Here is an 11833-nt window from a genome sequence, read left to right as displayed (position 1 = left end):
AACCTGAAGACCTTCTCCAATGAATCAGGTTCCCAAAGAGGAAACTCATGTTGAATGTTATCCTTTAAAGTCCCTTTGGAGACATCAATCCTCTGCTTCTCTGGAATATCATTTTCCCTTATATTCAATTTTTTAAATTCTTTAATGTTATTTTCCATTGAAAACTTTTGTTTGAGATTTATCAATAGGCCAAAGAAGGTGTTTCTCTTTGTATCGTCATAATGTGATATCATTTCCTCCGTGAAAATTGACCATGTAACAAGTGGTCTACGAGAACAAAGTCCTTTATACCGTAAAAATTGATTCAGTTCTAAATAATTAGATGCAATACATACCTTTTGTAATAGTGGTACACCATGTAGATAAAAATATTTCTCCATCTGTAGTATCTAATTTACCGGATCCTTGCCATCAAAATTCCTCATCTCGCTTTTTCTTGATTTTAGGAGCTCGATCTTGAAACGACTGTAACTCTGTAATTTCGGATCTTTAAGTTCTAACACTTTGGCCTGTATTAGTACTCTGAGTTCTCTTTCTAACTCTGCAACTCTGATCGCAATTGGATTCCCAAAGAAAGATTTATTCCCAATCTCCCGCGATGACCTAATTATAGACTTGTTCAGTAGAGCGAACTTGTACCAAGTGTCACGTGTCACTGTTTTGACCTTAGGTTCTGAAAATGATACCCAACAAACTACAGTTCGTCCGATTTTTGTCACTTTTTATGAAATTTGAATCAGATGCTCAGAGAGAGAGTTATGATGATTTTCCTCAGATCACCTATTTGGGATGTAATTCGGGAGCCTTTAGAAACCCTAAATTTCTTGGAATGTATCTCTGAAAATATAGCGAAATAAGATCTGAAATTTGGGCTTGAGCTTCCCCACGATTTTGGATCAAATGGGTTTTAATTTCAGAGTTTGAACCTTCGTAGACAACAAATTATAGTGAAAATTCCACAATGATCTGTTTGAGATGAAATTATGGAGCTTGCAAAAACCCTAACTTCCTCAGATCATATGTTAGGCCCTATACTACTAGTGTAACCCGTTATTGTTATTAGTATAACCCACTTATTATATTGATGTACCCATGTAATGCCCATATTGTTACTATTGTGCCCCATAGAAGCCCACTATTGTTATTATTGTGCCCTTACATTATTATTGTTATGTCGGCTCTGATTATGTTATGACCCCTAAGACTCCTATATATAGAAAGGAGGTCTTTTCATTTGTATCATCGAAGAATTGTTCATTTATGTAATTTAAAGGAGGTTTCCCCCTCCAAGAGGCTGAATTCTAAGGCATTGATCTATCTTTTCTATCTTTTCTTGAGCTGGTTCCATAACATTTGGTATCAGAGCTTTGGATTCTAGGGTTTCGTTGCTCCAAACAAGTCATCGTGGAATTTTCGCTATAACTTTTTTTCTGCGACGTTTCAGAGGTTGCAAAAAAACCCATTTGAGAAGAAATCACGCTGAACCTCGGGTCCAAATTTCAGAGCTTTTCGCGCTATATTTGCGGAGATATGATCTGAGGAAGTTGGTCTTTTTTAAGACTCCTGAATTACATTCCAAATAGGTGACCAGGGGAAAATTGTCATAACTTTCTCTCTGGGGATCGGATTGAAATTTCATAAGAAGGTATAGAAAGAGGACGGACTGCAGTTTCTTTTATGCATTTTTCAAATCCAAAGGGCGAAACAGTGACTCGTGGCACATCGTACAAGTTCGCTCTACTGAACTAGTCTATAATCAAGTCATTGTGGGAGATTTCGCATAACTCTTCCTTGGAGAATCCAATTTGGATCAGACTAGTGGTATTGGAAAGAGGACATAGAGGGCTACTATAGGTTGCAATTTCAGAACTTAAAGATCTGAAAGTACAGAGTTACAGTCGTTTCAAGATCGAGCTCCTAAAATCAAGAAAAAGAAAGATGAGGAAGTTTGATGGCAAGGATCCGGTTAATTGGATACTTCAGATGGAGCAATATTTTGATCTACATGGTGTACAACTGTTACAAAAGGTATGTATTGCATCTTCATATTTAGAACCGGATCAATTTTTATGGTATAAAGGGCTTTATTCTTGTAAACAACTTGTTACGTGGTCAATTCTCACGGAGGAAATGATAGCACATTATGAGGATACAAAGAGAAACACCTTCTTTAGAGCAACACCACAACAATTGGAAAGAGTAAAAAGGCTTTGTGACATATTTGAAAGTAAAATTATGGCAACAAGGAAGTCTACCCCTCACAACTATAAAGATGGACGTGTTGTCTCTCCTAGCCTTCCACAACCTACAAGGGTTACACCACAACAATTGGAAGAAAAAAGAGAAAAAGGGCTTTGTTACAATTGTGATAGCAAATGAACTAAAGGTCATAAGTGTGCTGAGAAGAAATTATTTTACAATAGAATATGAAGAGGAGGAAGAAAAGGATCAAGAAACATCAAAAGAAGAAGATATACACCAGGACCCTACCCCAGAGAAAGAAGAAATGAATCAGACCATATCTTGTAAAGCATTGGCAAGAATTACCACTCCTCAAACTCTCAAGATAGAAGGACATATCAAGAAGAAAAAGGTGCAAGAAGTGAAACATCACATCGAGAAAGAAGAAATGAATCCAGCCATATCTTGTAATTCATTGTTCAAAATTACCACTCCTCAAACTATCAAGATAGAACGACGTATCAAGAAGAAAAATGTTCAAGAAGTGAATGATCACATTGAGCATCAAGAAATGAATCCAACCATATCTTGTAAAGGATTGGAAGAAATTACCACTCCTCAAACTCTAGAGATAGAAGGACATATCAAGAAGAAAAAGGTTCAAGCAGTGAAAGATCACATTGAGCATCAACAACAAGTTCTCCAACTTTTAAAGGATAACGCCACTTCGGTGCAAAATCAAACGAAACAGCAGGTAGATCAACATCGTAGTGAAAAATGTTTTGATGTAGGTGATTGGGTATTTTTACTACTACATCTCAAGCAAGCTATTTATGAGAAGGAAATGTTGGCAATACCACGTGCACTTAAAAAATGGTGACCTTACCGAATGGGAAGACTCTTCAAGGATGAGGATGTGGAAGCATTGTTTTGTGCTATTTATATTATCCAACCAGATTGGATAAACGAAGCAAGGGATGAATGGAAGAAGGACGAAGAAGTATGGCCACTTATTCAAAAGTTTCAAAAGATCCCAATTCAAAAAATATTGCCAGAAATTGAAGAGGAAGGAAAAATCATATTGGAACCTAGAGCAGTCATAGAAACAAGAACCCGACAGCTACGAAATCGATCAATTTCAGAGTATCTCATCAAGTGGAAGAACTTACCCGTTGAATATTCCACATGGGAGGACAATAATTTTATATAGAAGCATCAAGAACTACTCAAGCGTTGAGGACAATGCTTTTTGAAGGAGAGGGGCATGTTAGGCCCCTATACTACTAGTGTAACCCCTTATTGTTATTAGTATAACCCACTTATTATATTGATGTACCCATGTAGTGCCCATATTGTTACTATTGTGCCCCATAGACACCCACTATTGTTATTATTGTGCCCTTACATTATTATTGTTATGTCGGCTCTGATTATGTTATGACCCCTTAGACTCCTATATATAGAAAGGAGGTCTTTTCATTTGTATCATCGAAGAATTGTTCATTTATGTAATGTAAAGGAGGTTGCCCCCTCGAAGAGGCTGAATTCTAAGGCGTTGATCTATCTTTTCTATCTTTTCTTGAGCTAGTTTCATAACATCATATCTCCAAAAATATAACGAGACAAGATTTGAAATTCTGACTGATTTCTTCTCAAATGGGTTTTTGTTTTAGCTTCTTAAATTTTGTAGCGAAAATGTTATAGCAAAAAGTCCAAGATGAGCTGTTTGGAGCAGCGAAACTCTAGAATCCAAAGCTCCGATACCGAATGTTATGAAACCAACTCACAAAAGGATAGAAAAGATAGATCAACGCCTTAGAAATAAGCCTCTTCGAGGGGGCAACCTCCTTTACATTACACAAATGAACAATTCTTAGATGATACAAATGACGAGACCTCCTTTCTATATATAGGAGTCTAAGGGGTCATAATATAATCAAAGTCAGCCTAACGATAATAATGTAAGGGCACAATAAAACCAATAGTGGGCTTCTATGGGGCACAATAATAACAATATGGGGACTACATGGGCACAACAATATAATAAGGGGGTTTTACTAATAACAATAAGGGGTTACACTAGTAGTACAGGGACCTAACAACACTAGTTCTAGCACTTCCAAATCTTAAGCATCCATTTGAAATTTAAACCGATGTAATCGAATATGCTATGGGAGCAGTTTTGATGTAGCATGGTAAGGAAATATGTTATAATTTTGAAACCTTTTCCAATGCAATAATTAACTATGCAAATTATGATAAATATTTGTATGCTTTGGTACCAAGTGTGAAGAAATGGAAACATTATTTTATGGGTAAAGAAATGATTGTTCATACTGACCATCAACCTTTGCAATATTTACAATCGTAAACCAAGCTACAATAAGCTAGACATTTTATATGGATGGGATTCCTACAACAATTTAATTTGGTAGTCAACTATAAGAAAGGTATATACAATAAAGTTGCAGATATGTTATCAAGGCCTATTATTAATGCATATGTTATTCTTAATCATAATCCAATCATGCAAGAAAGTTATATTGAGCATTATGTTCAAGATGAAAATTTTAAAGATGTTTATGCAACTTTAAGTCAAGGAAACCATTTTGAAGAGTTGGATTATCATGTTCATAACAAGTTGTTGTAACATCTTGGCAAGTTATGTGTTCCATAGGGAGTTCAAGTCAATGTCATAAGGGAAGCCCATAATTCTCTTATTGATGGTCACTTTTGTGTAGGAAAAATAGTTTCTCAATTACAGAGGTATTGTTATTGGCCTCACATGAATGAAAATGTATCAATATATGTAAAAGGATGTTCTATGTGTGCTAATAGCAAGTGAATTAATAGGAAATTGTGTTTGTACACTCCACTTCCTATCACTTCTCAATCTTGGGAAATTATTTCTATGGATTTTGTTGGGGGACTACCAATGTCTAGGAAAGGTCATGATTATTTATATGTTGTAGTGGATTGTTTAAGAAAAATGTGTGTGTTTATGCCATGTAAGAAACAAGTTAAAACTGAATAGACCACAAATATGTTCTTCCAAATGTTTCGGTTCATTTTGGGTTACTTACTCTGATTATTTTTTATCAAGATTCTCGATTTATTTGGAAGTTTTGGTGAAGTTTATGAGGACTCATGGACACAAAGTTGAAGAATAGGACAACATTTCATCCATAAACTGATGATTAGGCAAAATTAGTGAACAAAAAATTAGTGGATCTCCTTAGAGGATATTAAGCATCCTAAACATTTGGATGAGCATTTTCATTACATCCAACATGCCTACAATTGTGCCAAGCATTCATCTACACAAGAATCTCCATTTGAAGCTTGTTTAGGTTATTTTCCAAAGTCTCCTTTGGATTTAATCTTTGGTAAACATATTACAGTAGATGGACATAGTGATGTGGACAAAGCCATGCATTTCATTGAACAAATCTAATTAGTGCATCGAAGAGTACACGAAGAGCTAGAGAAAAGGTGGAGAAAAGCCGAGCCAAGTACAAATACATGATAAGCATTGATTTGATAATGATTTCAAGTGGGAGATCAAGTTTGGTTGTACATCAACAAGGAAATACTACAAGGTGAAAGTAATCGGCTGAAGCTAATCAGATATGGTCCTTTTAAAATCTTGGAAAATATTGGTAACAACACTTTTCAATTAGATTTTCCATGTTACATGCAAATTTATTCTGTTGTGAATGTAGAAAACTTGAGATTGTATGAGCCTCCTATGTTTGTTGATTAAGAAGATAATGTTGAGATTCCATCTATAGAATATTTTTCTCCAAAATATTTAAATGAGTTGCAAGAAGACTGTTGACAGGAGGATAAGAACTTCATGTAGAGGCAATGTGGAGTATCTTCATGTGGGGCTCAAAGGTGCCAATCCAAGCAAAGCAAGGTGGATAGATATCGAGAAAGTGATGAAGTTGTACCCTCACTTACTTTATGAGTAAAAACAAACTTCTAGTGGTCCACAAGCTTCCAGTGTGGAGGAGTGATCCAAAGGATCAAAAATATGCTCAAAATGAAAGCACTCAAAATCTCCTGAAACTGGTGCAAAATCCTAGATCTCATAGTTCTAATTCCAACGACGCTTGAATTGCCTCAATCCAATGCTATATGAGGAAGTTATCATGTTTTGAAGTTTTTGGCAAACAATTAAAAAGTCAAAGGGCAGAGTTGACTATGTAGACCGTACACAGACGTTAGTAGGGTGACTGAGATGTATGAGCAGGTAGATGGGACAATCCTACGAGGACACATGACACGTTGGTATTAGTTTGTAGGTTCATGAGATGGGACAATCCTAGGCCACCACGTGGGCTAATCAGCGAGTGCCATGTGGCCCAATGAGAGGCCGCCACATGGCCCTAGGATTGACACCAAAAATTGGTTTGACCGATCGAAAATCATCTGCAAGGTTCGACCCCATGACCTCCCAATTTCACAACAAACTCCTAACCAACCGGGTTACATGTTATTCTTAACTACAATTGTCAGTATATTTTATTTAAATTAAAGTCGTGGAGGGGTTATGGGGAAGGGTGGGATGATGGGCATACCCGCCCGACCCAGTCCTTGGTTTGTGGCACACCCATGTAACCAGTGGTGGAAGTAAATGGGCAGGTGTGTGGTACCTTTCCCGTGCCCATGATAACAACCCCAAGCCACTTGTGATGCCACAGAACTAGGGAATCAATAGGCTAGCTAAGAAGGCCTCTCATCATGGTAGTTCCTTAGGAAAGGAAAAAACAACCGAGTGAAAGTGTATGATCGGCCAAGCATATGGTGACAATAGAAAGAGAAAACCAAGGCTCATCTAGCATAAACAGGTTGATAAAAGTAGCAATCACAAAGCATAGGATGAAAATGGTTTCATTTTTACACAAGCTTGAAACATGGGAAACTATGTTTGAGATTGGTTTCATTTTTACACAAGCTTAAAACAAAGGAAAACTATGCTTGTGAGTGGTTTCATTTTTATACAATCTTGAAACAAAGGAAAACTATGCTTGAGATAGGTTTTCATGTTCCCAACATAATGAAATAGGTGCATGCCCCGCAAGCTTCATTTCATTTGCTTGAGTACACTATTGGTTACTAATAAGCGGATGAAATGAAGGTTCATCAATGAGATCAGGTGAAAGTATCAACTCAATTAGGGGAGGATTTGCTTCATTTTTTAATGAGCTCGACAAAGGAAAAGAATTATTCTTATATCATATTGTTTCATTTTTAAATAAGTTTGAAATGAAAATAACTATGCTCGAACCTTGTTTCATTGTTTAACGAGCTTGACACAAAAAAAGGAACTATGCTCATAAAAGTTGTTTCATTTTTATCAAGGTTTACATAGTAAAAGAACCATCCTCATAGGGACCTGTTTCAATTTTTAACGAGGTTGACATAGTAAAAGAACCATCCTCATAGGGACCTGTTTCATTTTTTAACGAGGTTGATAGAGTAAAAGAACCATCCTCATAGGGACATGTTTCAGTTTTTTAATGAAATTGACACAATAAAAGAACCATCCTCATAGGCATTTTTTAAAGAGGTTGACATAGTAAAAGATCCATCCTCATAGTTACCCTGATCATGGCTTCCAACTGGAAGAAACACATGCCAAGGAAGACACCTTGACAAAGGCTTGCAAGAGGTCTTCATCAGAAGGAAGAATTGTTCTTTATAAGGAACACATGTCAAGGGACTAAATAGGGATAATAAAATAGGGTTCAAATTTCCCCATTGAAGGGTTCATCATGTCAATTACTGAATCTAAGTTAAAAGAAATTGAGAAAACAGTGAGAGGCTTGCTTGCATTGGTAGCTAAAAACGTGTGACAAGTTTCCACATAATTAATCCATGGTGGAGTAGATACCACTTCCATATAATGAATATTAAGTGAAGTTGAATGGTTGGTATTGGAATCATGACCAATGAGCGAAAGCTAGTTAATAGTCACAATGTTTCCATTGTGAGTGAAAGACATTATTCGAAAGGTGTGGATACAACAACTTTCATGGCATAGAAATAGCCTTGCCCAAGGAGAAAATTAAAATCCAAGGGGCCTTGGACTACCTTAATATCAATACAAACAATTTTACCTTCCAAGGTAATGGGTAAACTAGGAAGGATCCGTAAAGGTTCGTTGATGGTTCTGTTAAAATCAAAAATATTTTGTGTAACAGACACAATCTGAGGGGAACCCAAAGCTTTCCAAGAGGTTGAGGATAAAATACTAACAGAAGCACCTTCATCTATATTTGTGCGACACAAATTCTTACCATAAGCCTTCACAATGATTTGGAAAGGGGTGGACGAAGGAAGATGAGTCTTTTTCAGTCTACTCCAATCAAAGGAAATAACCTTAGTATTTGGAGGTGGGTCTGTGGAAATGGGCGAAATGCCTTCTTGTGTAGAAGAATCTAAAGTAACAAGAAGATCTTGAGTTGTATTAAATTCACTCTCTAATGGGAGAGTGGGATCGACCAAAGATGGAATTGATTCTACCAATTGATCAACCAATGGTTCATCAACCTGAGTGATATGTGTTTCACCCTCCAATGGAAGAATAGGATTGAATGTACTTGGAATTAGATCAATCACTTCGTCAATTGATGGTAGGTTGGGAGAAATATTACGACAACCAATTGGAATTTGTGGTTGAGAAACAGTATTAAGGTTTTCCAACAATTTTGAGGTTTCATCCATGTGAGGGAAAAGGTGAGTTTGATGACTCCCTTTGCATAACCTACAAGGAAACCTAACTTGTTATGGCATGGACAATGTTATCCTCGTTTGTTTATGTTTATGTAGATATTCCCTTTAAGCAATGAGGAAAGGATTTTGAAAGCATCAGAAGGACTTCACATGAATTTCATTGAAAGGTAAGAGGCCCTTGCATACTTGATACTTCATTTGTAAATTAAGGAAAGGTAGAAGTCACTTGTTTGTTTTTTACTAGATCTCTTTTGAATCTAGGGAGATCGCTCTTTTCTGCAAGAGCGATTTATCTGCCATAACAAATTTGCGACCATACTTGGGAATGAGTTTCTCTTCTTTGTCCTCCTATGACCTCCGATCACTTTTTGTAGCCTTGTTCAACTGTGTTTTGAGTCTTGAAAGTTTAAAGTTTTAATTTTTCTTAGCTTTGCTTTTTATTTTTTCAAAAGTTTTCTTAGTTTGTGCAATATTTCTTTAGCAATAGTGTGCAAATTTGTGCACTTTTCCTTTCGCAACAGTGCATCTTCACACTGAACCTAACTGGTTACCTACTCAAGTCTCTGAAATTTTTGAAAAATTAGGGTTTTTGTCTGCTCGGTCCAAATTCTTTTGATTGCTATGTTTTATTAGTTTTTTTTCATTCTAAAAAAGTCCACACTTTTTTGATTCGATGTTTTGAGTTGCCTTATTGAAAAATTACTCATCTTTTCAAATTAGGGTTGAAGGTTTGATATAGTGAATTGTTGATTTATCAAAAGAAAGATTGGTCATTGTTGACATAACTTGAGTCTGTCCTTTTTCTATTAAAACATTAGATCAAGTACTTTGTTTACTTTATTTCAAATAATCATTAGCATTGGTAAAAAGTTAGTGTTTTTCAAGGTAAGCACTTTTGATTTATAATTGTTGTTTTGAAGTGAATATTGATTATTCATTTTTATAATATAAGACAAAATTGTGATTACAGTGATGTTGGAAATAATACTGAGGGGGGGGGGGGGGGGGGGGGGGGGGGGGGGGGTGGGGGCGGGGGGGGTGAATCAGTATTATCAAATCAATATAAATTTTTCATTACCATATTGAGATTCATATACGCTACTTCAGTTAAGGCAAACCACGTGTGTACGCAACTGTGTTTAATGCAACAAGCGTATATCCAATAAACTTATGATTTAGTTAGTTGATCCTTAATGAGAACATTATTAACCATATGAATAGTAAACAGGAGTAGTAAAACAGAACAGACCATCACACACAAGAAGCACACATGAACACCATGATATAAGGTGGAAACTCAATGTGGGTGAAAACCACCTGTTGCAAGTCGTCTCTATCTTCTTTTAATAAGAAACTTCTTTTTACAATATTTCTGTATTGGTGCAGTCTTATACTAGTACGCAGGCTTCTACCTGCAGAAGGCTACAACCTTCTCTCGTTCTCCAGCTTCTCCTGGAAGGGAGCTGCTACCCCCTTAGCTTTTGTACTATCTGATCCTTTTACTAGTACGTAGGTGCCAGCCTACTGAATGCTCCAACCTTCACTCGTTTTCCAGATGCTACTGGGAGGGAGCTACCACCCCCTTTGATCTTGTACTAGCTGATGTACTAGTACATAGGTGCCAACCTACAGAAGGCTACAACGTTCTCTTTCTTCCTCCAGGTACCACGTTTCATAAATTTTCAGACTGGATACTCCTGAAGCACAACAGCATAATCTGAAGGCCACGTTTAATCCAATTTTCATACTGGACCCATCAATATCATTGAAGCACACAATCAATCAACACTAGCATCATCAATCTCTGAATCACCCAATACTGAATCACTGAAACCCTGTCAACAAAATGCAATCACCGGAACACAGAGCAAAACACTGAACTCTGAAACAATATTCAGAACCAACTGTATCATCAAAAATAATGCATCAAAGTGCATACGCTACTTGGAAGTGCCGAACCAGCGTGTATACACAACTTCACCAAAGCGAACCAGCGTATATGTCATTAATTACTTACTTTAACTTCACTGCACTTCCTGACTTCAAATATACTTAGGTCATTACATATACAAGGATAATATGTATCTTAGCAACCAGATCTAGTTCATCAGATCACATAAAGATAAGTCATTCTGATCCTGATCCATTATAGATCTCATCCATCAACACTGAAGCTATACATAATCAATGAATCTAAATATGCAGAATACTGACACCAGTAAACAGTCATCAGAACTCATCAACAACTAGAAACACATGTAACTTCAAACATCACAACTCATATGGTATACGCTACTTAGATGTATCTAACCTGCGTATGTAGGCGCTTTTATCACATTCAACTAGCATATACATCTGTAAATATTCATTCATGAGTTGTAGCAATTTCAAACTTAAGTTATACCCAGATCAGAACATTACATGCGTCAGTATACAGATCTAGAATAAACATGATCAAACCGTATAGAGATGATTCATTCCAAGCCATTAGATCCCGATCTATCCTTAGATCTTGTTCTCCATCAACCACTGAGATTCCTCCTTAGCTCAGATCAAGCAAAGCATCATGAACCCATAACCTGCATACTAGATCTCATACTTCATCAGATATTCAAGACTTTCTCAATGCCTTTGCCTAATGATCTTCTTCTCCTTTTATAGTCTTAGGCCTTACTCAATACCATGGTCCAAAACCATTGAGAACCAATACTAGGGACCCAATACCTGGGTTCAACACTTCGGACGCAATACCAAGGACCAAAACCATAGGTCTAAATACCACGGACCCAAAAATAAGCTTTCCCACATGTACGCGCTTTTCCGTGCATGAAAGTGCGTGCATACGCATACGCGAATTTTGATCAGCAATCTTGCGTGTATACGCGCCTTTGTATATAGTGAACCTGTGTGT

Source organism: Pinus tabuliformis, chromosome 1_1 (assembly GCF_031772625.1).
Source record: "Pinus tabuliformis cultivar Carrire ecotype Pingquan chromosome 1_1, CPIR1, whole genome shotgun sequence".
NCBI lineage: Eukaryota > Viridiplantae > Streptophyta > Pinopsida > Pinales > Pinaceae > Pinus > Pinus tabuliformis.
This window is presented reverse-complemented; position numbering follows the sequence as displayed.